Here is a 16226-nt window from a genome sequence, read left to right as displayed (position 1 = left end):
GGTGTGCTTCTTGAGATGTGGAGGAGAGTGGCTCGTATAGAGCGGGACCAGGCATTTGCCTTGTTCCCTCTATATGAGTACCACATGAGGAGAGGACGTCCTGTTCCAAACGGCTGGCCACACCCTTCTTTCTACCGGTACCCGGCGGAGTGGTACCCACAGCCGAAGAGCGAGGCGGACACAGCTGAGCAGGAGGAGAGAGCTAGAGCTGACGAGAGGAGGAGACGGGAGCAGGAGCGTGACCCCGACTACACAGTGGTTGGTGAGGAGGAGGAGGCCGACGATTAGATGTTGGTCTACTCACTTCCCCTGTTTTCTGGCTGGTTTGGGGAAGTTCGCTTATTTTGTAAGTATGTCTTCTTTATTTATTTTTCATCTCCTTTTATTTATTTATTTCATTCATTTATTGGTTCTATTTATCCCGTTCCCCGTATATATTGTGCTAGTGTATGCTGGAGGACAACGAGGGCGTTGTCGGTTTTGGTTTGGGGAGGGTACTGCATCCTTTAAGTCTGCATTTGCATTTATTTTTGCCTTCACGTTTATTTTCTGCTTGGATTATTGTTTTAATTTCATTAAATAATGAAAAAATAACAAATACAAAAAATTCAAAAATATTTCACGTTTATTTTTGCATTTAGGTCGAGTCGGAACGGTAGATTTCTGTGATGATTTTGCACTGTAATTTGTCATTTCACTTAAGCCTTGCAACAGATTGACATTTTATTAGCTTTGTCATGCGCATAATCTACGAGTTAATGTTAAAAATACAGCCGAACATATAGACTTGACCTGATAAAATTGGCAAACTACTTAAAATTTCTAAGTTTTTAGAGCCGTATAACTGGTGTCATTTGTGACCAGTTCATGTAGGACTTGAGAGTAGTATACTCCTTGCATAACATGTTCATCAATTTGCACTTTTATGAAATTCGATTGCTTTTTGCTTGCATACATTCGGGTTTGTGGTCGGTGTCACATGCAGGGAGGCGCTTGCAATTTTCCCTTTATTTCATTTTCACCCATTTAGCTCCACACTAGACAAACTTAGCCTTTTTTTTACCCTTAACTACACCCAAATTAAGCCTGCCTGTCAAGCTAGTTTAGTGTGTTTTGCGGTATATTTTACATTGATGCGAGCTGATTTGTTTTATATTGTATGGAGTTGGTAGAAAAGAAGAGGAAGGAGGTTGGATAAATGAATTGAAAGAAAAAAAAAGTTTTGAAAAATGAAAAAAAAAATGTGGGCAGGAAAATGAGAAAAGAAAAAGTGTGAAAGAAAAGAAAAAAAAAAAAGAACAGATCGTGTGAAAAAAGAGAAAAAATTTGTTTGTGACGGTCTTACTCCTATGCTTTACTTATATCTTTTGAGGAGTTGTTGTGTTTGGTTGAGTGAGTATGTGCCAAATGAAGGGCACTTGAGACTGATTTTATAATTGGTCAGGAATCGGATATGGTTAGTATGGTATTGTTTAGGTACTAGCTTGATGCTCGACAATTCAGCTTATTTATAGACATCATACAACTCGTTTGCGCTTGACTGTTGTAGCTATAAATGTCAGTTTTTTGTTTGCATTAAACGGTTTATGTGGAAAACTTATAACTAGCTCTGAGTTTTCATTTCCGTTCCATTAGTTTGCATTTAGTTTACTCGATGACGAGTAAAGGTTCGGTTTGGGGAGATCTGATACTTGCAATTTATATAGTCCTTTTGGCCTCTTATTGCACGCATTTCCATGTCATTTTCATAGTTTTATATTGCAAAATGCTTCGAATAGGCTACTTTGTTTTGTTTCGTCTCATTTGGAGGAACGGACCTGAAAGTAGTAAAATCGTGCCTTATTCAGTCCTCTTAGCATGCATGTATAGAGATGGAGGAGTTAGAGCGGAAGTGCTGTGCCTCGGGGAGCGTAAATGGGTCTTTGGAGGCTGACCAAATGAAGATCAAGTTGTTTTTAGTGGCTGAGTACTCGATCGAGAGCCCTTTTCCTCGATCGAGTGGTTTTGACGGTTGTTGGAGTTCGATCGAGCCCCTGCTGTGCTCGATCGAAGTGTGCTAATTTGGAGGACCTCGATCGAAGGCTGTTCTTGTTCGATCGAAGGACTTGGTTGAGGATTTGCTCGATCGAGAGGAATGAAATGCCTCGATCGAGAAGTTTGCTTGTTTACACCGGATACTAATCCGTTATTATCTTAGTTTAGTTAATAAAAAAAAAACTCTTCTCTATATAAGGTGAAGACGTGATTAGGTTAAAGACATCCCTTTACACTCTATTATTCTCTTAATTACTCTTAAGCAGATTGTTACCTTCTGTTCTTTGCTACGTTGCTTTTGCTCTAAATTTCCGGATCTTAAGCTTGTAATCCTTCTTTACTCTTACTCTTAATTCAATTCTTCTTTGTCTGCTCTTAATCTTTGTTTCTTAAATTCTGTTTAATTATTATTATTATTATTAGTTTATGATTCATCTTTATTGCTCATCTATTATGTCTCTTTCTAGTTTATTCATTGTTATTGTTTGTTTCATTAATAGGATGAGTAGCTAAATCCCTCTATGTTAGGATTATGGGAGCCATGGTAGTGAGTTGACGATGTTGTGAATTGGTTAGATGATTTAATTGTGATAACTGTTTTATGACAATATAATTGTAATCGTTTAGTTGAGTGCACGCTTTTAAACTAGTTAAATCGGTTAAATTCAGACCTAGATCGGAAGATTAGAATGAACATTCCTGTTATGAACAATAGACTACCCTAATGAGGATAGAAATCAAGTTAGTTGTATTCTAGAGCGGATAGAGGACCGGAAGGACCTTTCCCTTACCCTTCTCACATTAGATCGTCTGAGCTAATTATGACTGAGTTAATTAATTGCCAGGGTGAACCGACTTCCTAACATATTTCTCTTTATTTGATCACATATTTAATTCTCTTTATTCTTATTGCTTTTTCTCTTGCCTTAATCACTTTAGTTTAGAAATCAATTCAAAACACCCATTCGTTACCTGACAGACTTAGGTAGCAGATAGATATAATAGACTCCTGTGGAGATCGACCCTACTTCCACTAGCTTCTGTTAGTTGTTTTAGGTATTTATTTTTGGTACTAGACGACGGGTATCAAATTTTTACTTACACTTCTTCAATGAAGAACGGTGATCGAGACAAGGACAGTCAACAGTGTAAGGTATGGGAAAGAGTTCAGAGTGAGATTTTGGCTAGGAATCAAATCAAAATTGAAAGAGGTGGAATTCAATGTTTATGCTCCACCATTTACGACTCACTCAAACTCAATGAACTAGAGGATTAGACTATACAGACAGTACAGGTGCAGCAATGTGTTGAGAGGGATGCTACAATCGCACAATAAGATCAGAGTCGTATGATTATTGCTTTAAGATCGGCTGAATACACCACGGGAAAAATTATAAAGTAATAGACGAAGCTATAAATTTTTTGGGCGATGTTCGAGATGCTAGTTACTTTACTGGACCCGAGAATCTCTCTAACCCTCATCCTATTGCACCTGCTGAGCATTCTATGGCACCAAAAGAGGTTAACTCAAACATTCTGGCCAGGTCGAATGAATACGACAATTTATACACATAACCAAGCAAATTAAAGGTCGAATTAATTGGCAAATGAATATACAAATTATACTCAAGGAAACACATAATCTCGTTGTTAGAGGGCATATTTAAGGAAGAAAACAGACCATAAAATCCCAAACATATGAAAAAAATCAAAAATTAACCCAAAATAAAATCGTGTAATTGAAATTATCAAGAAATAACTAAATCATCTTTGTTGATGATCGAAATTATGAAGCTGATAGCCATAACTGTAATAAGATATGAAGGTGGCAGATTGAAAATTTATTATTTTCATTTACTCCGATCGAAATTACTAATTGAAAATGAATGAGAAACAATAAATTATAAATTGAAACTTTCGATCGAAATTATCCATATTCCGATGAAGTCAATCAAAATTTTCATCAATAACATACAAGTAATTGAAAATGAATGAGAAAACCGTACCTATGATATGTAATTAGCATATTGCATCTTTGCGAGTTGAAGAAGTAGAATTGATTGGCAGATTGAATCGTCTTTGCTGGTGATTAAACGAGAAAATTTGAAGGTTAGGTTTTTTTTTAAGAAAATGAGTACATTGTATACAGTGTTATTCGTGAATTAGCGGTGATAGTGTGTTGAATATTAGCGGGATTATTTCGTGAATTTTAGAAATTGCGCCTCTTACTAATTGTACCTGGCATTTTTCCAAAAACAAAAAATTGGAGGGTTATTTACGTTCCACGCTTTAGGAAAGCATCAATACAGAAGCGTCATCAATGTAAGGGATTTTTAGTATTGGAGGCATCCATCGCCGCATCTCTCTCCCTAGTGACATTTCTAAAGGCCTCATTTTGAGCAATGAGCCGCTCCATTTTTTCCTCGGACACGCGAGATGGAGGTGAAGGAGTCCTTGCGCGGGTTTTCGGCATTATGTCTCTTCAATAAGTGTAACAAACGTTAATACATGCTCCAAAATTGGAGGCAAGGGGTATTGACCTGCATACAGGTCCACTCGATCGAGTGTGGGATGTCACTCGGTCGAGTGGTGAGCCCACTTGGTCGAGTCCCTCAACTTACAGAATGTTTCCAGAAATCCCTCCATGGTCCACTCGGTCGAGTGTCACAACTTACAGAAGGTTCATAGAGTCTAGAAAGGTATCCACTCGATCGAGTGGCAGGCGCACTCGGTCGAGTGGCAGGCGCACTCGGTCGAGTGCCTTCTAGTCGGCCGAGTCCCTTTTTCCACTTGACCGAGTATATATCATATGAGCTATTTATCCATCCCCACTCACACAAGTCCACATATAACCCTATTTACATGTCCCTAAATGCAAGTACGGAGAAAAATCGAGGCATAGATACAACATATGACGATACTAGCATGTATGCTCACATCTATACATCCAACACATCCTTCTCAAGTTTCTACTACCATCAACCATGTTATCATATAAGTATCACTAAGAATGTAATAAATCCACAACACCAAAGAAGGAATATGCAACAATTACATGCACCAACTACGGCCCATTACCCACGCGTAGTGACCGACTTAAGTTAAGAGGACAAGGGCATAACCTTGGGACGTCTCCCAAGCTTGTCATAAGTTCTCTATGACTCAAACCGGTTTCATTTTAGATTGACTCACCCTAGTTTATTGGTTTAGGCTCCAAAATTATTGCACTTATACCACTTTGTAACATCCCCATAAATCGGGACCCTTTCCTCTAGGCATTCCCAACACATGGAGGCATTACAAGACTTCGTTTCCCAAGCTTGTAGTAAAAAACAATCGAGTAAAGAAGTACTTAACATAATTTAAATAGATAAGATGTAGTTAGATAAATGGTTACAAGTTTAAGAGATATAAAAACCATCCCAAATAGTACAACCAAATCGAAGATAATGAAGTTTAAATGCCAAAAACTAAGATAAACAAGAATGGTGATAAGTAATGAAGACCGCTCCCCAAGTCCTCGAATCTAGCATACTAACCTGTCAACACTGCTCCCCATATGGGCGGAAATCACCATATGGTTCACCACAGATAATACAAACCTCAAGTGTTAGCTTAACGATATAAATTTTCAAAAAATGTAATAACTAAACTTACTTACTCATGTGACAATGAAAAGGCAATAACCGACATTCCAACAAGGTATTAAAATTCAGGAAAGTCAACCTCCAACATACATCTTCACAAAACGGTGACCGGGACACGCCCACGACGTCACTACCAACACAAGGTACTCGCAACACGTTCGTGGTACCATACCCAAGTGCGACTCGAGTCCCTTGCCAGACGTCGTGCCTCAACCACATGAGTCCCTCTGTAACCCAAGTACTAAATATACACATCCCCTTAGAGTGGGAAGCTCCAAAATCGTAACCAATAATCCTCCAATATCCTCCATTGTCAACCAAACCATGAATAAGCCAAACAAGTCCAACAAACACAACTATGCAACCATATTAACACAACAAGTATAATAATGCTCAATTCTTCATTAATTCATTTCTTCTCATTTAATTGCTCTTTAACATGTTATAATGCAATGTAATCGACCTTGTGACAATTTACCATACTTACTTTCACATAATTACCATAAAGTCATCTTATATGATAAACCCTAATTATCAAACATGTTATAATGCAACTACCATGGGACAAATGTAATTAATGACAATAAATGCACAATTAAACACCCATATCATCATTGTTAAGTAGGAAAAACCCTACCTCAAGATTATCTTCACAAATCCACAAGCTATCACTAGAAGTGCTCTTCAATGAAGCTCTACACACATAAATAATTACTACATTCATTACTATAAACTATTATAATAAATCTACTAATTAAACTCTTTAATTATTCCTCTTAATTCTCATAACCTAATTAATTATGGGGTAGTATACTAGGATAATTAAGGTTAATAAGACAAGATAAGGAAATAGAGTATAAATTAACTTATAAACAAGATGGATGAACAAAGAGGCAAGGATCCTTCACTTAGATGCTAGGGTTTTTAAGAGGATTGGTTCGTGGATATTTTAGAGAGATTTTATGGGAAGTTTAGAGGGTGGTGAGGATAAGGTTTGGAAAGGGTTTTAGGTGGAAATCTGAAAAGATATGCCGCGAAAGCGACATCTCACCAAAAAAAACTTCCAGTATAAGCTGAACTCGACTGGCACTCGGTCTACTGGTCGATCCACTCGATCGAGTGGGGGCTCCACTCGGTCTAGTGGATGGTTACTCGGTCGAGTGACCACTTTTCCAGGCTTTCAACATACTGCCAAAGTGTGCTCGGTCCTCCACTTGGTCGTGTGGGGCTCCACTCGGCCGAGTGGATCGACTACTCGTTCAAGTCTAAGTCTTGAAGACATTTAAGTTTCGGTTGGATGAGGGTTTTGGATGCATTTTTGAAGTGTTGATTTGGATAGATTTAGTGACATGAGGAAACTGGAGAGGTTTGGTTTTCGAATGTGGGTTGGGTGACACAATGCAAAAACAACTCAAATGCAAGCATAATTGTTCATATTTTTCGAACCATACTTTTGCATGTAGTAAATTAATAATCAACTTGGGTAACCACATGTATGTCCTTATATTTAGTCATCATTTAGGAAAGTAAAATAAAATGAGTCACATATCACCCAATAAACCAATTTCTAACCGAAGTTTTACGAATTGGTCTCTTTCAAGAGGTTTTGTAAAAATGTCGGCTATTTGAAATTCTGTTCTACAAAAGCTAAGACAAATATTCTCTTTTTCAACTTGATTACGTAAAAAATGATGTCTTATGTCAATATGTTTAGTTCGCGAATGTTGTATTGGATTCTTTGAGATATTAATTGTACTAGTATTATCGCAAAAAATAGGATTGGAGTCGAAGATAATACCATAGTCATGCAATTGTTGTCGTACCCAAAAAATTTGTGCGCAACAAAGAGCTACACTCACATGCTCACTTTCCGCTGTGGATAGAGCAACGGTATTTTGGTTCTTTGAAGCCCATGAAATAAGATACGGTCATATGAATATAGCAATATCCGAAGTGCTTTTCCTATCCAACAAGCTACCTGCATAATCCGCATCAGAAAATCCTACAAGATCAAAATCATAGTGAGATGGATACAAAAGATATAGACCTTGTGTTCCAATCAAATACCCAACAATCCGTTTGACGACTTTGAAATGTGATTCCTTAGAATTTGATTTGAAACAGGCACATACGCACACACTAAATTGCATGTCGGGTCGACTAGCGGTTAAATAAAGTAATGAATCGGTCATACCTCGACACACCTTTTCATTAACACTCTTACCATTTTTGTCTTTGTCAAGGTCGTGTTTAGAAACCATTGGTGTAGTATAAGGTGTAGCATTAGTCAACCCAAACTTAGTTAGCATTTCCTTCAAATATTGTTGTTGATGGATCATTGTTCTTTTCTCACTTTGTTTGATTTGAAGACCAAGGAAAAATCCAATTTTTCCGATCATGCTCATTTCAACTTCAAAAGTCATTTGATCCGAAAAGTGTTTATATAGGACATCATTTGTTGCACCAAAAATAATGTCATCGACATATACTTGCACAAGCAACAGTTCATCGCACTGTGACTTGATAAACAACGTTTTTACAACCGAACCACGTAAAAGACCATTTTCCAATAGAAACTTTGAAAGCCTATCATACCAAGCTCTTGGAGCCTTTTTTAAACCGTAAAGTGCTTTATCAAATTTGAAAACGCGGTTGGAGAACTCATTTTTTATAAAGCTCGGTGGTTGTTCGACAAAAACTTCTTCTTCAAGATATTCATTTAAGAAAGCGGTTTTGACATCCATTTGAAAACGTTTTATGCCAATATGAGATGCAGAAGCTATAAGAACACGTATGGCTTCAAGCCTAGCTACCGGTGCAAAGGTTTCATCATAATCAATTACCTCTTGTTGGTTAAAACCTTGCACCACTAGTCTAGCTTTGTTCCTTACGATTTCTCCAACATCATCAAGCTTATTGCGAAAGACCTATCTCGTACCAATTGCAGTACGTTGAGAGGGCCTAGGAACAAGATGTCATATCTTGTTTCTTTTTAATTTCTCCAATTCTTCTTGCATTGTCGTAACCCAATATGTATCTTTGAGAGCCATGGTGAAATTAGTGGGTTCTATTTGTTAGAGGAATGCATCAAATGCACAGAAGTTTTGGAGTGATGATCTGGTTTTCATTCTATAATTTAGATCACTGATTAAATTTGAGAGAGGGTGAGACCTTTGGTGTTTCCATTTTTTAGGGACAAAAGTGTTTGAGGCTTCGTTTGGTTCTGGTGTCATAGTGGATGTCACTATTGGATCAGGGTTATTTTGTGAGAGTGAGTTAGCGGCAATTTATTTTTGAGGGTGTTGGTCACTTGCTTCTTCAGTAGTTTTTGTTTGAGCAGGTTGCTCACTTGCATTCTCATTCCCCTAGGATGAACTATCACCGTCTTGAGATGAGGGAGAATTAGTTCTCCCCGAATTTTGGCTAGCTTCATCATGCAACAGTGGCTCGAACTGTTGCACAATCTCGAAATCATCAACCTCTTCATTGGAAGAAAAAAGACTAGATTTCTCAAATATTACATGAATGCTTTCTTCCATTTTCATAGTTCTTTTGTTATAGACTTTGTAAGCTTTACTATGATCCGAGTAACCAAAAAACACGTCTTCATTACTACGAGCATCAAATTTGCCTAGGTTGTCTTTACCATTGTTATGAACAAAGCATTTACTACCAAAGCGTTTTAAATGAGAGATGTTAGGTTTTCTTCCTCGTAGTAAATCATAAGGCATTTTGTTAATGATTTTTCTAATTATGACTCGATTGTAGATGTAACAAGAAGTGTTGATGGCTTCGGCCCAAAAGTTCCTTGGTACTTTAGAACTAATAAGCATGGTCCTAGCCATATTTTCAAGAGTTCGATTCATTCGTTCCAAAACCCCATTTTGTTGAGAAGTTCTAGTGGCCGAAACTTATGGCTAACACCATTCTCATTACAATAATTCTTAAATGATGGAACTTTGAAATTCGGTTCCATGGTCGGATCTCAAAGAGACAAGTTTCAAACCAAATTTATTTTGGACCTTTTTCACCCAAATTAAAAATTCATCAAATGCATGATCTTTAGAACTTTGTAGTAGCCAACTAAACCCAAGAAACTCCAAATCTAAGCTACATTCTTTGGTGCTTCTCACTTAACCACTGCCTCAATCTTACTAGGATCCACCGACACACCATCTTTTGATATCACATGGCCTAGAAAAGCCACTTTCTCCAACCAAAACTCGCACTTACACAACTTGGCATACAACTGGTTATCTCGCAAAGTCATAAATTCTAACCTCAGATGCTCCTCGTGCTCCTCCTTAGTCTTATAGTAGACCAAGATGTCATCAATAAAGACGACCACAAACCTATCCAAGAACGGGATGAAAATCTGGTTCATAAGATCCATGAAAACTGTCGGTGCATTAGTGAACCCAAAAGGCATCACCACGTACGCATAGTGACCATATCGTGACCGAAAAGCTCTCTTAGGAATATCCTCATCTGCTATCCTCGGCTGGCGATAACCCGACCTCAAATCGTTCTTAGAAAACAATCCTGCGCCACTCAGCTGGTGAAAAAGATCATTAATCCTTGGGAAAGGATACTTGTTCTTCACCGTGACATGATTCAACTCTCTGTAGTCGATGCATAGCCTCATACTCCCATCTTTCTTTTCAGAAATAAAACTAGTGCACCCCAAGGTGATACACTAGGTCGAGTGTACCCCTTGTCTAACAACTCATCCAGCTGCTTCTTCAACTCTTCTTGAGGGGAAAAATCCGTATAAAACCCCTTAAAACTAAGGACTATAACGTAATTTATCATGTGATTAATGGTCATAAACGAAAAACAAGAGAAACGATAAAAGAATAAGAATCAACCTCGGGTCCTGTGTAAAATCGGCCTAAGAACAGAAATCAACGCAGATTTCCTCCTAATCGTTGCACCCAAGATCGTCTGAGACTATGCCCCTTGTGCTAGAAATTGCTCTCTGATTGCCTTACAATATTGAGAGAGCTTTTGTGAGTTTTCTGATGTGAGATCTAGAATTTCAGAGAAAAAGACTCCAAAACCCTATTTTTTCTTCAACTGAGAAGGATTAGGTCAAAAGGAGAGAAGGACTCTCCTTTTGTTCTATTCGGTCGACCGACCGGTTACTCAGGGAGGGTGTGGGCTTTCCACTTTCTCCTTATTTAACTCGTGGTCCGACTCGTTTTGCTAAATGTATATGACGGGTTTTAATTATAAATCGTCATCCGTTATCGGATATTAAAATATCGACTAGTAACATGAACCAGTCGACATATTAATACTTGTCCGACAACGACAATATTGTATAATTAATTAATTCAATATACATTAATTAAATATAACCGTTTATATTCAATTTACGAATTAACCGCTTAATTCACCTTAGCCAGTATTATTTAATCTGTATTAAATAATTATCTCAACATCGCGTTTGACTAATTATTAGTCAATAACTCCGACTAACCGCTTAGTCATATAAGGCATCAACATGACTGTATTTTCATACCGTCACATCTCTCAAACGTATCCTATAGGTGTGACTTTTAGGGACCAGTTGATCACCGCCATCTGTATGACAATAACGTCAAACTTATCTAGCAAGCCAACCGTTATTGATAAACGTGGACCAACTGATAATAATACAAAAGTATACCCTTTAATCCTTTTAGAGATTTATATGTCATTGCACTAACTGTGGAGGACACCAGCCCCAACAAGCTCCCACTTGTCCGTACAAGTGTACGTACAATAACGTTATCCGCACTAACTGGAGGACACCGGCTACAACAAACTCCCACTTGTCCGTACAAGTGTATGTGCGATAACCGATTCTCATATCCATTTAAAATTTCTCCCACTCAATGTAAAACAATTTGCAGATCCGTATCCGCAAAGGTCGTATTTTACAATCGATCTGTATCAAGAGTGGTTTCCCCGACTAGAGAGTAACTTAATTGATAAAACGAATCCGTATTCGAGCATGGCCATGCATTTCGATTCTGACTCCTCGAGTGGCCCCGAGAAATATCGAGTACACGATAAAGGCTGAATATTTCCTTCAACTCGACTCCGCCGATATAAGCACGACATGAAATGACCCGAGAAAAAATCTACTTGGCCCCCTGTTACGGATGACCGTGAGAAAAAAACCAAAGTCACCCAAAATCTGCCTTAATCTCAAGAGACAGTCGATAGTCAAAAGAATCGACTCTTAGGATCACCATGGAGGTCCTATCCACGACCTGGCACCGAATGTTATAAAACATTTAGGACTCCACGTCGTTGTCACAATTGTGTCCTACGAGATATCCGTATAACTCGCCTCTGTGATTGGTCAGTCAACCGTTTGACTTATGGCTCGTTGAACCCACCATCAACCAACGTCACAAAATAATTGCCAGAGTTATCAGCTCACGTGAGCAATTAAAGACCAAAAATATAATGTTTGTTCAGTTCACTTTGTGGTGTTCAAAATAGTCGTACAACTCCACATGAAAAACAAAATAAATAAATATCAAAACGATGATGTCGTATAGAGTACACGAGAAAATGAATCTAATCCATAAAAGAGTACTACAACTCAGGAACACGTTTAATTCCCATGGAAATAACATGCCCTTCATGCTTATCTTGTCGTAATGGTTTAGTGAGAGGATCTGCTATATTATCATCTGTAGCAATCTTTTCTATCACTACCTCTTTTTGTTCCACGTAATCTCGGATTAGATGAGCTTTCCGTTGTTCATGTCTAGACTTGTTGCTAGACTTAGGCTCCTTAGCCTGGAAGATGGCACCTCTATTGTCGCAATAGATGGTGATCGGGTCATTCGAACTAGGCACTACTGATAGTCCTTGTAAGAATTGACGCATCCATATCGCTTCCTTTGCAGCTTCAGAAGCGGCATAGTACTCGGACTCAGTCGTAGATTGTAACACCCCGATTTATAAAGGAGCCTCTAGCAAGACATTCCCTAATAAACCGGACTGTTACCATCTCGGTTTCCCGAGGTAGTGAATAACAAATTAAACTCCAAGGCAAATTACATAATTTCTTTGACTTAACTTTTTACAAAACCTCATTTACATCAAATTACAAAGAACTAACATAAATAAAAGTGAAAGTCTTCTAAATGATGATCTAGCTACTAAGTCTTCTGATCCAGTGTCTCACGCCCATCAAGCTCTCATCCTATCTCATAAACCTGTCAAGCCTGCTCTCCAATATTTAGATCGTCACAGGTGTTCACGAATATACAGGGTCAACCACGAGGTTGAGTAGGGAATACAATAAAACAACAAAATATGATATGCATGCTCCTCCGTCACCACCACCATCTCATCGCGACTCATAACCCGTACAACCCAGCCATACCGATCCCCGGTAGACTATATATCGACCGTAGCCGATCTGCCAGCTCGCAGCTGAGGACACCAGGGCGAGTCCTGCAGAACCCTTTGGGCCTTATCACAACATCATCATCACCACACCACGTCACCACAACATCCTCCATCTCCAATGCATATGAATGCTCAAGAAATTAATGCAACACAATATGTATATCATTGAACGGTAAATCATAGAATCATGTCGGTTCTCGAATGTTGTGATAATATACTCAATACGATCAATTCAGTCAAGCACATTCCAGGATATGAATCATAACATGAATCAACAACCACGAATCAAGTCAACGTTCACAGTTTGGTCATATGAAACACAAACAAGTCAACACAATTCAACAACAACGATAATAAGTCAAGTGTATTTCCCTACCTTTTCGCAATCCAAGCACGCACAAGCAATCAATTATGATCCTTCACATATCCATCACCTACATAACATAATTATGTATAATTACCACCTACTCAATCACATAATCATTCACATAACCTAGACTCATCGTAATTTAATAGGAATATCAACTTAAGGAACAAACACGACTTTCCCTGATTTTCCTGCACATGGCAGACTCGGTATAAAATACATAACTAATTCCAGAAAACTCAAATTGATACAAGGCCAATTGGATTGGAACCCATGAGTCTTAGCTACAAATTATATCTAACGTATTTTTCTCAAATTCCAAAGTTATCAAGGGTTTTCAGACTGATTTCCAAAAACTGACAGAAACCGTCGCATAAAAAGTATTGATTCATAAAACGAGTTTAAAACATTATTTTGCAGTAATTCCAAATCCTAATATCATCTATACTATACAAAGATGATGTATCAAGAAGCCTCATAACTGAATCGACATAAAAATTAGGGTTTCAAATCATTTTCCACAACCAAATCAGATTCGCGGACTTTTCAGCGACATGTTCATAAATAAATCACCTAGGACAAACCATAAATAATTTGACTACGAGATTTTATATGCATAAACTAGACATCAAATAAACAGGACTCTCTTTTCAAACTTTTTGAAGACGAACAGTTTAAAACAGTATAAACAATGGAATGAAATCGACTTACAAACAGGGAAATCGAATTAGGTTGGAATCGATGAGAAATCTTCAATCAAATGAAAGGCTCGACAATTCTTCTTCCTCTCCCTTTCTCTAGGTTTAGAAATGTTTTTATGAATGATAAAATGAAAAGAGGGGAGAGGGAGAGCGGCTCTTAGATTATGTTTAGGGTAAATGGTGGTTACATGTTCCGGGTAAGGCAAATGGGTTAAACGGGTATGGTCGTTGGGTAAATGTAGATGGGTAAATGGGTGATACGATTCTTGACCCAAAAGACAAAATGTGATGTAGCCCGACTCAACATATACGATATAAACCCGACTTAATAGCATTCACGATATTACGATGCAGCCAATATAAAATGTATAATACTAATATATAATAATATCCGTTTAATCGATTATATAAAATACGGGGTATTACAGTCTACCCTCCTTAAAAGAAACTTCGTCCCGAAGTTTACCCTCTCCTACCAACCAACGCAAACGAATTATGAAACGCATATACAAAAGTATGTAAGGCACCCACCAAATTGAATATTAAACGCAGCATTACATTCCACCCTCCTTAAAATAAACTTCGTCCCCGAAGTTTAACCATAACAGAAACACATCATGAAATACTCCAACATAACCCACACAACGCATAACCAATATAGCCAAACTGAGAAATCACACCTGAAGGTATAAGATTTTACAATCCTACCCTCCTTAAACATGGTTACGTCCCCGTAACCTTCATTATTATAACAAAAGTTCTCAAACTACTTCTAACAACTGAATGAGGATAAAAGATTCACAACTCACGCGCAAGTTAACTAATCCCTACTAAAGACAATCAATATATAAGCTCTCTCAAGGAAGCTACAGTTACTGCTGCTACAGCACATCGCCACGGATCGGAGCAAAAGTCCCGTTAAATAACTTAAGACATTTCAGTATTAATCTAAACACTCTTCATATCAATCAATACATGCAATAACATTCACAGGATCTGCTTGTCAATCTAATTTATACATTACTACTCAGGTTACAAAGATGAAGATGCCTAGGTGCTCACATATGGTTCATGTCAAATAGCATCGTTTCATCAAGGTTACTAAGCAAGATCACTAACGTAACATACCACGATAATTCTATCCGGCGTATTCTCGTGGCAGCATATTTTCCAAGAAATATTGGTAACATTTATTCATGTGAATAATCAAATTATGAATGGAACAATGCTTTACAAGGTTACCAGTAAAATCATTAGTAATTATTCATTTCACTAATCATTGTAATCTCATACCTTAGAAACATAGGGAATCAATCAACATAAGAAAAGAATTAGGGTCAAAACTTAATAAATCGATTTATGAAAATTTGTAACCTAATAGGTCCGATCGACTTTCCTTTACATAAGTACCGATTTAGGTCAAGACAGAAGCACCCATAAAATGAAGACAACCAGTTTCGCATAAAGACTTATCGTCCTAGAAATATCTTTAATCCTCATAACAAAGGGTTGGGATTTATTCACGAATGACGAATGCACATTGATTGGCAAATTTTACAAACTTATTGGTCGAGTCAATCAAGCGAGTAAACAGCGATATTGGAAAGTTAACATACAAGACTATCATACATAAAATTTTGTTCTTGGTGCTAAATATTTTTAAACTGCACCCAACACAATGACATAAAAGATTAAATGTATTTAACTACACCAATTTTACAAATATTCATTACATATCATGCTAATATCAACATACCATGTTAACACACAACTCACTTAAATCACCACATTACATTTCCCGTTTTGACATTCGTAACTAACCACAACCCACCAATTCACTACATGAACAAACAACATGACCAAATTAACCCACTATTTGTGACTCCGTTCTAGCTTCATTCCTACAGACTAGCAAATATCATGAAACCATACAACCAGACACTGGCTGGAAATCTCATTCCGAATTTATACTCACACGAAAAAATTTAACTTCATTTTCAAAACTTTTACTTTCATACTTTGGACGGTGAATAACTTTCTTAACATAAATCTTATAACAGA

Source organism: Silene latifolia, chromosome 11 (genome assembly GCF_048544455.1).
Source record: "Silene latifolia isolate original U9 population chromosome 11, ASM4854445v1, whole genome shotgun sequence".
NCBI classification, from domain to species: Eukaryota; Viridiplantae; Streptophyta; class Magnoliopsida; order Caryophyllales; family Caryophyllaceae; genus Silene; species Silene latifolia.
The sequence above is the reverse complement of the archived record's forward strand: the minus strand, read 5'-3'. Positions refer to the sequence as shown.